Source organism: Nicotiana tomentosiformis, chromosome 8 (genome assembly GCF_000390325.3).
Source record: "Nicotiana tomentosiformis chromosome 8, ASM39032v3, whole genome shotgun sequence".
NCBI classification, from domain to species: Eukaryota; Viridiplantae; Streptophyta; class Magnoliopsida; order Solanales; family Solanaceae; genus Nicotiana; species Nicotiana tomentosiformis.
In genome coordinates, this window is record NC_090819.1 from 12,202,638 (window position 1) to 12,217,603 (window position 14,966).

The window sequence follows — 14,966 nt, forward strand, 5'->3', positions numbered from 1 at the left end:
TTGTACCGCCAATCAAATATGGTACAAATTTAATATCAATTTTAATACATGATATCCCACCTTATTTATCGTATCCCATCAAACTTGGGATTATATTATTCCACTTTTTATATGGGATAAATTAGTCCAGCGAATATAATCTCAAAATTATAATCCCAAAATAATTTAATCCGGGTACCAAACGATCCCTTAACAGTTAACATTAACCAAAAAGAAAAAAAAAGAAGAAAAAAAGGTTGGTTTCCTTTAAATTTAATACTACAGTACAACTCATACATAGAGAGTAGTTAAGGCGTTTGTGGTTGGACAACAGTATACTTGTGAAGGACATCATAAGCTAGAGCCATAATTTTCACTAAGGGATTAAAAATATAAAAAACTAAATTTACAAAAAAGTTAAGAGGTGTCAATATATAGTATATATACATAAAAAAAAATTAACTGGTTACACAATATAATTGTCACGACCCGAAATTTCCACCTTCGGACCGTGATAGCGCATAACATTTCACTTGCCAGGCAAGCCAACGTTAGAATAATATTATCCATTTTTAAAATAATTTTAAATTTATTAATAACAAGAAAGTAAATGCGGAAGCAATTTTGAAATAATCCATAAAAATAACGGTGTCTAAATATCATCCCATAATTAGTGTCACAAGTGTACGAGCTTCTAGAATAAATACAAATAAAGGTTTCAATAAAATAAAGCTGTCTCGAAATAAACACACAGCTAAAGTTCAATAGACGGAGACTTCAGAACTGCGAACGCCATGCAGTTATACCTCAAGTCTCCTCTGGTAGCTGAAATCCGAGCAAGTCTATGGTACGCCGCTGGGACCAACTCCAAAATCTGCACAAGAAGTGCAGAGTGTAGTATCAGTACAACCGACCCCATGTACTGGTAAGTGTTGAGCCTAACCTCGACGAAGTAATGACGAGGCTAAGGCGGTTCACTTACATTAACTTGTACGCAATATTAATAATAACAACAAATAATAGAAATAAATCAGGTAACTCATTTATAATAATTGAAACCAACCCAGCAATCAAAATCCATTATTATTTCAACCAATTCTGTTGCAGCGTGCAACCCGCTCTCACAATATATTCACATTCAATTCTGTTGCAGCGTGCAACCCGCTCTCACAATATATTCACATTCAATTCTCTTACAGCGTGCAACCCGCTCTCACAATATTTTCACATTCAATTCTGTTGCGGCGTGCAACCCGCTCCTCCAATATATTTATTTTAATCAAGTCTGTTGCGGCGTGCAACCCGATCCCCCATATATATATATATATATATATATATATATATATATATATATATATATATATATATATATATATATATATATATATGTATGTATGTATATGTATATCGACTTTTAAATAAGTCTGTTGTGGCGTGCAACCCGATCCTCGAATATGGACTTTTCATAAGTCTGTTGCAGCGTGCAACTCGATCCTCCAATATACTCATTATAATTAATTCTGTTGCGGCGTGCAACCCGCTCCTCCAGTATATTCATTTACCAATTCTTATAGAAGGAATTTTCCCAATAAATGCAACAATTAATATGAAATTATAAGATAGCAAGCATACAATAATTATGATTTAATCATGAAGCAGAAAAGATCAAATAGCATATTATTATAGAAATCATGGAGAAAATAGGCAGTTTAATATTTAATATGCTAAATGTCAAATAACAATTAAGACACACAATTCAAGTAACATGTAACAATTAATGCAGGAATTCAAGAATTAATATTTGGCAAAGAATAGGAGAGAAACAATTATTATTATAATAAATTCATGATTTAAAATAATTATGAATTTTCAAGTAATTATGCAAACAATTAATTTGACGACGTATAGGCACTCATCACCTCGCCTATACATCGTTCACACACATATCAAATAATTTAAGTGTTCTACTCCCTCAAGTCAAGGTTAACCACGACACTTACCTCGCTTTGCAAATTCCAATCAATTATTCAACCACAGCTTTTCCTTTTAAATTTGCCTCTGAAAGCTTCAAATTTATTCACAAACAATTCGATATATTCAATACGAATCATAGGAATTAATTCCATATGAATTTACAAATTTTCCGGATAAAATCCGAAATTCATTAAAATATTCGACAGTGGGACCCACGTCTCAATTCCCGAAAAACTCGCGAAATACGAACACCCGTTTCGATACGAGTTCAACCATACCAAATTTGTCCAATTCCGATATTAAATGGACCTTCAAATCTTAAATTTTTGTTTTTAAAAGATTTTATAAAAATCTGATTTTTCTTCCATAAATTCACGGATTCATGATATAAAAGAGTATGAAATCATGAAATATAATCAATATAGGATAATGAACACTTACCCCCAATGTTTTCCCGTGAAAATCGCCCAAAATCGCCTCTTGAGATTTTTAGGTTTTGAAGATTTGGGAAATGAATCAAAAATCCCATCCAAAAGTCATTTTGTTCAGCTGCAGGTGTCGCAATTGCGACCTGAGCTTCGCAAATGCGAAGAAACACTCGCAATTGCAATGCCCTTCACAATCCCGCTGCCTTCGCAAATGCGAATATTATGTCGCATTTGCGACAATTGGCCCTTCGCAATTGAGAGAACTGCTGGCCTAGGCTTTCTTCGCAATTGCGATAAAATTCTCGCAATTGCCATACCTGCTTAGTTCGCATTTGCGATGCCTGATCTCGCAATTGCGAGATCAGAGGCCTGCAACAGGTTCAGTTATACCACCAAAATATTCTAAGTTCAAAACATCCTGTGACCTATCCGAAACTCACCCGAGCCCCTCGGGACCTTATCCAAATATCCCAACAAGTCCCGTAATATAATACGGACTTACTCGGGGTCTCAAATCATATCAAATAATATCGAAATTGCAATTCACACCTCGATTCAGATTTTGAGTTTTAAACTTTTCAATTTGCAAACATCGTGCCAAAACATATTAAATGAATCCGAAATGACTTCAAATTTGGCACACAAATCATAAATAACATAACGGAGCTGTTCGAATTTCCAGAATCGGATTCCGACTCCGATATCAAAAAGTCAACCCCGTAGTCAAACTTGGAATCTTTAGCCTTTCAATTGCTAGTTCCGTTAAATGGTCATAACTTGAGTTAGGGACCTCCAAATTAAATTTCGGGCATACGCTCAAATCTCAAATCACGATACGGAGCTATCGGAACTGTCAAAACACTGATCCGAGTCCGTTTGCTCAAAATGTTGACCAAAGTCAACTCAGTTGAGTTTTAAGGCTCTATTTCATATTTTAATTCATTTTTCACATGAAAACTTTCGAGAAAATTGTACGGATTATGCACGGAAGTCGAAGAATGTTGAATTATGCCTTTTGAGTTCTTAGAACACAGAATTACTTATTAAATTTAAAGATGATATTTTGGGTCATCACAATAATTTTTCGACAAAAATAAAATAAAATTGAACTGACATATGCATTAATGTTCGTAATAATTCTTTTGACATATCAATAAATGTGACTAAGACTTTTTTGGTTTTTGGCAGAGTAGCAAAATTAACATTTCTGGATATAATGATAGATTAACATTTAATCTAGTGAGCCGGTCGAACCTCAAATGAAGGAAATATGTTTTATGGTCTCTGATGTTTGAGTTAGATGTAATTTGGATCCCTAAAGTATCATTTGTGGCAATGTACATACCACAAAAGTTTATTTTTATATATAGATTATGTAAAGAATCATACCGCTATCAAGTTACTCAAACGTCAACTACAATAACAACTGACTTCATCATTTATAGTTGTATGTTTTACAGGTCTTGTGCAGTGGCGAAACCAGGATTTTTATCAAGAAGGTCAAACTATAAAAAAATAAACTCACGGTCATTTATTGAAAATCATACACACATTGTTGTTGTTCTTGATAGAAAAATTATTACATAGAATCATTGTTGCCCTCGTAAATGCTATTCAACCACCTTTTCTGATTTACAAGATCCGAGGATATTATTCTTAATGAAGATTAACCAACGTTTAACTGAAATTAATTATTTGAACCAAGATTTACGTTTTTGAGTCAAACACTCAACAAGAAGTCAAGGGGTGTCAATACATAGTGTGTGTGTGTATATATATATATATATAAATTACCTAACTATACAGTGTAAATTTTTTTATAAAGGGGTGTCAGTTGACACCCCTTAAGTGCATGTGGCTCCGCCACTAATCTCGTGGCGTATAAATAAAGCTTCACACTGATTGAGCTGTAAGGTATACAAAGTACTCTTAAATAGTATGAAATCTTTTAAGAAAACTATGCAGATTTGGCTCAAAGCTAACAGTATCACATCATGTTAAAGAATAAGTTACGCACATTAGAAACGGAAAAGGGCCAAAAATACCCTTGAATTATTTAAAATAGCTCAAAAATATCCTTCGTTTGTTTTTGGTACCAAAAATATTTTTGCCGTATATATTTTGGACCACAAATGCCCTTAAACTGTTAGTCTTGCCATTGAAGGTGACATGACAGTCCGACTGGGTTAGATTTGCTTACATGGCCATCCACCTAAGCAATCCCACATGGCAAAATTATTTTTTCGGAAAAATTATTTTTTAAAATATAAAATCAACACTTATTCCGAAAAAAAGTATAAAAAAAATCCGGAAAAATTTTTTTTCCGAATTTTTTTTACTTTTTTCGAAATAAGGGTTAATTTTGTATTTTTTTTTTAAAATCCGGAAAAATAATTTTTCCGAAAAAATAATTTTGCCATGTTGGATTGCTTAGGTGGATGGCCATGTAAGCAAATCTAACCCAGTTGGACTGCCATGTCACATTCAATGGCAAGACAAACAGATTAAGGGTATTTGTGGTCCAAAATATAGACGGAAGGGATATTTTTGGTACCAAAAACAAACCGAAGACATTTTTGAGCTATTTTAAATAGTTCAAGGACATTTTTGACTATTTTCCGTATAAGAAAACTCTTTTCTGTCTTCTACCTCGGGAATGCAACCATGATCGAAACTCGTTAGATTTTTGTGTGATTTTTTTTTATTTGCTTTATGTGTCATTATATGATAGTTTAATCTGCGATCTTCTCGACCCATATTATGTTAAAGGTTTTGCATTACAAGGGTCAAAACACACAAATAGATGTAAATTTGAACATATTATCTTCTTTAAAAAAAATCATTTACAAACTACTTAAAGGCACTCAAACAATAAATCACAATACTTAGTAATTTAAAATATATTCTGAGAGGAGTACATAAAGGACAAAGTCAGCGTTCTTGCTTTGGCATGAAGAATGATAATGTTATTTGAAGATATCATTTTGCCAGTGAAGATTGGTTCAAACGATTGAAAACTTTAAAATACATAAAATATTACTACAATGTTTTCAACATTTTGGATGGGATCTAAGTCCATTTATGTGAGTCTAATTCAAGAAAATAGGGAAAATACATCAAATCCTCCTTGAACTTGTCCCGAAAACTGAGTTGAACAGTTAAACTAAACGGGCAGTCTCATAATATGAGGTGCTTAGCACGCGCGTCACATCATCGCCATGTCAGTGCCACATCAGAAAGCAGAATTTATATGTACTAAGTCATCTTTCTCGGGCAAGACTTCACGATTGTGTTTCAAAGTTAAAATGCATGAAAAGAAGGATTCCTTTCTTCTTTCTCTCTTAATCTTCAACCTCTATGATGAGAGCCTGTTCTTCCTTCTCTTTTATGTTATTTCGAGTGAGTGTTGTTGAATTTTGTTGGGTCCAATTTGTGGAGTCTATATAAATTTGGGACCATTTAGTGAAGGATTTTGGGTGGTTTTGAGTTGATTTTTTCGGGGTAATCTATTGGTGCACTATATGTGAGGAAGGATAAGGGGATGAGGAAGAAGGAGGAAGAAGAGGGTGCCCATCTTCTTCTTTTTTATTATTTATGCGCCTATAATTTTTATTATTTTTATTTTCAACACGTATTTTTCGTGCAACGCACGGACAAAGAGATTAGTAATAAAAAAAAGCGTATAATCAAGCAGCCTATTCATAGTTAGTAATAATGAACTTTTTTTTTTCAGTTTTTACAAAAAAACTACTTTAAAAAAAGTTAAAAAATATTTTCTAAAACAATATTTTTGTAAAAACTGAAAAAAAACTAAAAAATAATTTTCTAAAGCAATGTTTTTATAAAAACTGAAAAAACAAATTTTTTTCCAGTTTTTAGTAAAAACTATTTCAGTTTTTTTTAGTTTTTTAAAAAAAATTGCTTTAGAAAATTGATTTTCAGCTTTTGTTTTTCAGTTTTTACAAAAATATTGTTTTAGAAAATATTTTTCAGTTTTTTCTAAGGCAGCTTTTTTGTAAAAACTGAAAAAAAAATATTTTCATTTTTTTCAGTTTTAGTAAAAATAATTTCATTTTTTTCCAGTTTTTACAAATAAAAAAAAAATCGTGTATGGGTAATGGGTCTTTTTAATTAATTAAGAGATATTTAGAATTGACCAACAAGACGATGACACATGTCCCTCCGTTTAAATGAGGGTGTATAATTAAACCCAAAGTATGACTGCAAGGGTATAGATAACTCAATAGCATAACGAAGAATATTTTTAGATAATTTTTGAAAATAGAATGACATATTTGGCCCTTTGCCGAATTTAAAATATATTCTAAGAGGAGTATATAAATGACAAAGTCAGCGTTCATGCTTTGGCATGAAGAATGATAATGTTATTTGAAGATATCATTTTGCCGGTGAAGATTGCTTCAAACGATTGAAAACTTTAAAATACATGAAATATTACTACAATGTTTTTGTTTACCCGAAAAATCGGATAACGTTAAATTTAGGTATGGTTCTAAGAATACGCAAATTCCTATGATACAAAAATGACAATACAAGTATTTTTGCTATAAGGTGGGAATAATGAACAGGAAGGCTGAATGAGCACCATGAAATCTCAATGTATCTTGGGGGAGATGGGTCTATTACAGTCTATGTCCCTTTTTATAATAGAGGGTCACTACTTTATCTATAACAACATAATAAAATAATGCATATAGTGGAGGACCCATGATTGTTTGTCTCTTCCTTGATTCCTGCCAAGATTCTCTCCCTTGGTGCGGTTGTAACGGCTTTTGTCTGCGAGCTTGGCACTGGCTCGAGCTCGGTGTTAGATTGAACCCCCGGTCTTGGTTCGAACTCGATTCTGCCTTGGGGCATCGATATTCGGGGCCTGTGTCGGTTGGTGTTGCCTCGTAGTTCGATTCGGATACGGGCTCGATAATGATACCGAGTTTTGCCGCCGATCGGTCTTATAGCTCGAAACTCGACACCCCAACTCCGAAATTCGTCCGAGCTTATCATGTGGATACCCTTCGATCGAGACGCCATCGTCTCAATCAGTCTTTATGACCGAGAATCGGTTTTGACCGTACACAGATAGTCCCCTCATTTCTCGGAAAGGATGTGGCGAGAAACGATATGATTTCTCTACAGCTCGATCAAATTTATGCCGACATTTCTATCGTCCCCGATCATGACGTATGTGATAACTGTCCCATCGGCTCAATTTTACCGAGGCTTTTAATGTGTGTCAGACGGTGGTCGGCCACCGCTAATACCGATCGTCATGCCTTAACCTATAAATAGTCTTTCCATACAACCTTTACCACTTTTGCGCCTTCTCTACTTCCAAATTCTCTTATTTACCCTCTCTATTTCACTTCTTCAGGGCCGCCCATACCAAAGTTTTGGTGATGTCCATTCTTTCACCTTCCTTTGCACTTTTTCCTCTCATATCAATGGCGAAAACTTCCAAAATCATACCTCAGAAGGAGAAAGCTTCTTCCTCACGGTCGTTTGATGATAAGGCACCGGTGGAGCCGTCCGTTCATGACTATATTCCTGGCCCGTGCATTTTGAAGACCGATTTTAAGGTGGAGAATCCTTCATCCTTTCCGGGTCGATGTGAGCACGTATCGATGTATACGTGCTCTATAACGGAGGATCACCTCCAGGCCGTCAGAAAAGACTGAAACTGGGGTTCCGAGGTTGTGTTGCAAATTCCATCCTCCGATGAGAGCGTCACCACTTATGTGGAGAGTTTTTAAGTGTTTATACTTATCCCTTCACATTGGGACCCGTCGACCCGGTGATTATTGATTTCTGCAAAAAATATCAGGTCACTCTTGGCCAAATTCATCCTTCTTTATGGCGTATAGTGATCTTGTTGCGCTTCTTCTCTATCAAAGCCGGGGGTTGGATTTTTCTCTGAACCATCTCATACGACTGTACCGGCCTCAGATTTTTCGAGGACTAATTAGACTTCATCGTCGAGCATCGAAGGCTTTGATGTCGAGCATCGATGAAGACAAGGATCGGGGTTGGATGGGTCGTTATATTCGAGTGAGGACCCGTGATCTTATTTCGGAGGAGAAGATGTCGTTCCCTGAAGAATGAAATTTTGACCGTAAGTGATTCTTGTTTACCTTTCATGTCCTTTTCTGATTTTTTCTGATGTCCTTCCCTGATGTTCAGCTGCCCCTTGGATTCCACAAGCGGTGCCTGACCTCGAGGACTAGGTTCGGAATTTAGCCTCGACCTCCTCTTATACCGAACGCGCTTGGCGTGATTTGGCAAAAGGCAGATGGGAGGCCAAGAACCATGGTGAGGTTTGCTTCTTGTTTCCTTCGAAGTATTCTTTGCGTTCTTTTTGTTACCGATTTCCTTTTGTGCAGGCGTAACCAGGGATGCCGCTTTGAGGCCTTCGAGCGGTGAAGAAGGAAACAAGTCCATGGTCCCCAAACAGGGGAAAGATAAGAAGCGAAGATCTTCCTCTCGGTCAGAGGACCCCAAGCCCAAAATTCGAAGGGTGAGGAGAAAAGCAATTGTCCTTTCGATTGACTCGGTCCAACGACTGAGAGAAGAAGAAGAAGAAGATAGCTCATCGGCTTTGGTAATCCGATCTACGAAGGCCATCGAGGTTGCTAGAGCTCCCGAGCCGATGGCGGCTGTGCCTGTCGGGGTTGGTTCCGAAGACCTGAGTCTCGACTGGAGTACTCCGAGTGATTTGCTCGGGGCTATGACAATGGGTCATTCGCCTTCTCTTCCATCTTTTTCTGAGGAGGCATTGAAGGAAGCTCGAGAGTTGAAGACTCCCGATATCGGCGCAGGCTCTGGTGCAGAGGATCCTTTTAGGGATTGTTTTACTGGAGTCGACGATGGTTCCGATATCGGTGATGCTTCTCTTTTATTAGAGGAGGCTCAACGTTTCATTACTCGGGTAATGATTTTTCCACACTTGGTTTCTTTGTTCTTTTCCATACTTGACTCCTGTTTCTTACTGTGCAGGCCATTAGTAGGTTTCGAGTCGATCTTAGCCAATATGAGGCCGAGCTCCGGAAGGTCTCAGGTGAGAGAGATGCCCTGCGGTTTCTTTGCAGCCAAAAGGACGAGGCTATAAAGGATCTCCAAGCGGATTTGGCTAAGGTCCATGAAGAAGGGGTCGAGCTCGATAAGCAGGTGAGCCTCCTTCTGTTAAAGTATGGGTCTGACTCAACTGTGGAAGTTAATCCTTCATTGTCTCAGTTGCAGCAAAAGATCAAAAAGATCGGGTTACTTCGAGAAGAAGTCGATCAAATATGCGCTGAATGCAATCGGTGAAAGGAGACCATCGACCGCCTGGCAGAGGAAAAAGAAACCATATCAACAAAATTATTATCGGCCGACGTTCAACTTCGAAGTGTCAAGAAAAAGGGGTCGGTTCAAGCTAAGAAGATCGATGAGCTTGAAACACGACTTGCTGAGGCTAAGGCGAAGGTTGAGTCGTCGAAAGTCTTGGCGGATAAGTCCATTGCTATATATCAGGCTGATGCTGAGGCTGCTCAGATGGAGGCCCGGGAAGCGGTGAAGACCGTCGATGCTCGAGCTCATTGGGTTGCCGAACTTGCTAAGTGTAGGTCTCGGAGGGAGACCCTCGAGGAGATACACGCTCGAGGTTTCGACCTTACCGTTGAGGTAAAAAAAGAAAAAGAGCTCGAAGCGGAAGCTGAAGCCTTGGCTTCTGATGATGATGATGATGATGGTAGCAAAAGCGGATTTGAGGACGGGGAAGAGCTCGACCAGGAAGCTTAGTTTCTAATTCTTCATGTTTGTAAATTAATCGCGTAGGCAATTTTGTGTGTGTGTGTATATATATATATATATATATATAACAAGGCAATTTTGACCTCGTAGTCTCTCTGATCGATCAGATTTGTAGCCCCTAGGTTTGCTTGTTGAGTCAATGATTCAAACTCTGAAGGAACATAATCCGCAGGTGTAATGTAACGGTTGAGTTAATGTAAATTCAAAATAAAAGTAGCTTATTAGCCGTCGAGTGAATGTTTTGAACTCGAGATAATGTAGCCCGTAGGCATAGTGGTCGAGTGAGTATTTGCTCGAACTCGGAATAAACGTAGCCCGTAGGCTTTATAGTCAAGTGAATGTTTCAAACTTGAAATATTGTAGCCCGTAGGCGTAATGGTCGAGTGAGTGATTGCTCGAACTCGGAATAACAGTAGCCCGTAGGCTTAATATTCGAGTGATTATTTCGAACTCGAGATAAAGGTAGCCCGTAGGCTTAATAGTCGAGTGAATATTTCGAACTCGAGATAATGTGGCCCGTAGGCTTAATAGTCGAGTGAGTGTTTCGAACTCGAGATAAAGGTAGCCCGTAGGCTTAATAGTCGAGTGATTATTTCGAACTCGAGATAAAGGTAGCCCGTAGGCTTTAATAGTCGAGTGAATGTTTCGAACTCGAGATAATGTGTCCCGTAGGCTTAATAGTTGAGTGAATGTATCGAACTCGAGATAATGTGGCCCGTAGGCTTAACAGTCGAGTGAATGTTTCGAACTCGAGATAAAGGTAGCCCGTAGGCTTAATAGTCGAGTGAATATGTCGAACTCGAGATATTGTATCCCGTAGGCGTAATGGTCGAGTGAGTGCTTGCTCGAACTCGGAATAAACATAGCCCGTAGGCTTAGTAGTTGAGTGAATCTTAATTCTGGCTGCACAATAAATCTCAAATCATTGTATATGTGTTCATGTTTTGCGCCTATGTTCGGGCCAATCTACATGAGCATGGTTCGTTTTGACCATTTGGCTCTTACAATATTTCCTCTTGGAACCCTATTGTTGTGAAATGACTTTCCTGTATCTGAACTTAATGTATTTGAGGCCCTGATGCCATGCCCCCCGGTATTCGAGGTCGATTGGAAAGAGGCCTCGGATACTGTTAAAAGTGCAGCACAATCGATGGTTGCCTCATTAAAAACCTTGCCGAAAAACCCATTTGGGATAAAACCGGTCTAAGGGAAAAAGAGTGCAACACGTGCTTTTAAGCGAAAGATCCACCTAAGCTCTTGTCCGGACTTTCTGCAGGGGTCAGTTAAATGAATATGGAAAGGTCGTACCTTAGCAGTAGTACCGTTTTAGATGTGATACATTCCAACTGCTTGATAGTTGTTTGCCGTTTATGATGCCGAGCCTGTATGATCCTTTTCCGACCCCCTCGAGCACCTGATATGGTCCCTCCCAATTTGGTCCTAATTTTCCTTCGTTTAGATTCCAGGTATTGACAGTGACTTTTCTTAACACTAAGTCCCCGGGTTTGAAATGGCGAAGCTTAGTTCTTCGATTATAATACCTTTCGATTCGTTGCTTTTGGGCGGCCAATCGGATGAGGGCAGCTTCTCGTCCTTCGTCCAATAATTCAAGGCTGGTGTTCACAGCCTCGTTATTTGATTTTTCCGTCATGAATCGAAATCTAGGACTAGGTTCACCGGCTTCGACCGGTATCAATGCTTCAGAACCATATACTAAGGAGAATGGGGTCGCCCCCGTACTGGATTTTGACGTTGTCCGGTATGCCCAAAGGACTTCGGGCAGGATTTCTCTCCATTTTCCCTTGGCATCGTTCAACCTCTTATTCAGGTTTTGAAGAATAGTCTTATTTGTTGATTCGGCCTGTCCGTTCCCACTGGGGTGGTATGGCGTTGATAGTATCCTTTTTATTTTGTGATCTTCGAAGAATTTTGTGACTTTGCTGCCAACGAATTTCTTCCCATTGTCACATACTATTTCGGCGGGTATCCCGAATCGGCATATGGTATGATCCCAAATAAAGTCTATAACTTCCTTCTCTCTTATTTTCTCGAACGCCTGCGCTTCAACCCATTTAGAAAAATAGTCAGTCATAAATAAAATGAATTTGGCTTTACCTGAGGTCGATGGCAGAGGGCCGACGATGTCCATTCCCCATTTCATGAATAGCCATAGGGATAGGACCGAGTGAAGTTGCTCTCTGGGTTGATGGATCATTGGCGCAAACCTTTGACGTTTGTCACATTTACGAACAAATTCTTTTGCATCTTTGCTCATATCGATCCAATAGTACCCCGCTCTGATCACTTTTCGAACTAATGTGTCGGCACCGTAGTGATTCCCACAAGTGCCCTCGTGTATTTCCCGGAGGATGTAATTGGTATCTCCCCGGACCTAAGCATACTGCCATCGGTCCATCGTAGGTCCTTCGATATAGTGTTCCGTCAGTGGCCAACATAAATCGAGCAGCTTTAGTCCGTAGGGTCCTGGAATCTTTATGGTCTGACGGGAGCTTTCCGTTTTTTAAGTATTCAATATACTTGTTTCTCCAATCCCAGGTTAAGCTAGTAGAATTTATCTCGGCATGACCATCTTTGATTACGGATCTTGAAAGTTGAATGACAGTCCCCGAGCTCAAATCATCTACCTCGACCGACGATCCCAAATTCGCAAGAACATCAGCCTCATTATTCCGTTCTCGTGGAACATGCCGTAGAGTCCATTGTTTGAAATGGTGCAGAGTGATAGGCAGTCTGTCCAAATACCTTTGCATCCTACCTTCTCGGATTTCGAAGGTTTTGTTTACTTGACTCACCACCAGCAAAGAGTCACAATGCGCCTCAATGATTTCTGCTCCCAAGTTTCTAGCTAGTTCGAGACCTGCAATCATGACTTCATACTCGGCCTCGTTGTTAGTTAACCTGATAGTTTTAATAGCTTGACTAATAATGTTACCCGTGGGGGGTTTCAAAACTATGCTTAGCCCGGACCCCTTTACATTCGATGCCCCGTCCGTAAAAAGGGTCCATACCCCTGACGATATACCTGATTTCAAAAGGAGTTCTTTTTCGATTTCGGGTATGAGGGTTGGCGTGAAGTCGGCCACGAAGTCTGCTAAAATTTGAGACTTGATGGTCGTACGAGGTTGATATTCGATATCGTACCCACTGAGGTCGATGGCCCATTTGGCCAATCGGCCTGATAGTTCGGGCCTATGTAAAATATTACGGAGTGGGCAGGTGGTTAATACGCTTATGGGGTAACATTGAAAGTACGGCCTTAACTTTCTAGAGGCGCTTACTAGCGCAAGTGCCAATTTTTCTAAGTGCGGATACCTAGTTTCCGCTTCTCCTAAGGTCCGACTTACGTAATAAACGGGAAATTGCGTACCTTGCTCCTTTCAAACTAGGACACTGCTTACGGTGACTTTCGATATCGCCAAGTACAAGTACAGTTTTTTGCCGGTTTTCGGAGCGTGAAGTAGTAGTGGGCTTGATAGATATCGTTTCAATTCCTGTAACGCTTGTTGGCATTCTGGTGTCCAAGCGAAGTCGTTCTTCTTTTTGAGTAGGGAGAAAAATTTGTGACTTCGATCTGATGATCTTGAAATGAACCTGCCTAAGGCTGCAATTCTTCCCGTTAACCTTTGTACAGCTTTCACGTTGTCCACGATGGTAATGTTTTTGATGGCCTTGATTTTATCGGGGTTAATCTCGATTCCCCGATTTGACACCATGAAGCCGAGGAACTTGCCCGAACCGACCCCGAAAGCACATTTTTCGGGGTTGAGCTTCATGTTGTATTTCCTCAGAATCTCGAACGTTTCCTACAAATGGGCCAAATGGTCCTCTGCACGCAGGGACTTAACTAGCATGTCATCAATATAGACTTCCATTGATTTACCTATTTACTCTTCGAACATTTTATTTACTAGGCGTTGATAAGTAGCTCCTGCATTTTTTAGCCCGAATGGCATTACGTTATAACAATATGTTCCATATTGGGTCACAAATGAAGTCTTTTCCTGGTCGTCCGGGTTCATCTGAATTTGATTATACCCAGAATAGGCGTCGAGAAAGGTGAGGATCTCGTGGCCGGCCGTGGCATCGATCATGCGATCGATGTTGGGCAGTGGAATGGAATCTTTGGGGCATGCTTTGTTCAAATCTTTATAGTCCATACACATTCTAAGTTTGTTCCCCTTTTTAGGCACTACAACTACATTGGCTAACCATTCGGGGTATTTTACCTCCCGAATAGATCCTATCTTGAGAAGTTTGGTTACCTCGTCCTTTATGAATGTGTGCTTTCCCTCGGACTGGGGTCTTCTTTTTTGCTTCACCGGTATGATCCTAGGGTCCAAGCTTAGCTGGTGCGTCGTTATGTCCGGTAGGATCCCTGTTATATCTAGATGGGACCAGGAAAAACAGTCGATGTTATCGATAAGAAATCGAATAAGTTTCTTTCTGAGTTCGGGGCTCAAACCCGTTCCCAGGTATACCTTTCGCTCGGGCCAGCGTTCGATCAGTATGATTTGCTCCAGTTCCTCAATTGTTGATTTGGTGGCATCGGAATCATCGGGGGTTACGAAGGATCGAGGGATCCATCGATCATCATCTTCTTCAATGTTCCGCTTACCTTACTGGGTCGAAGCCGATGTCTGTGATTGCTATTTGGCGCTCTGCTCTTCGATTGTGTCTCCTTCTGAACCCGATCCTTTTATCAGCGAAGACGAGGATATTGATTTTGCTTCTTCGACGGAGAACATTTCCTTTGCGGCCGGT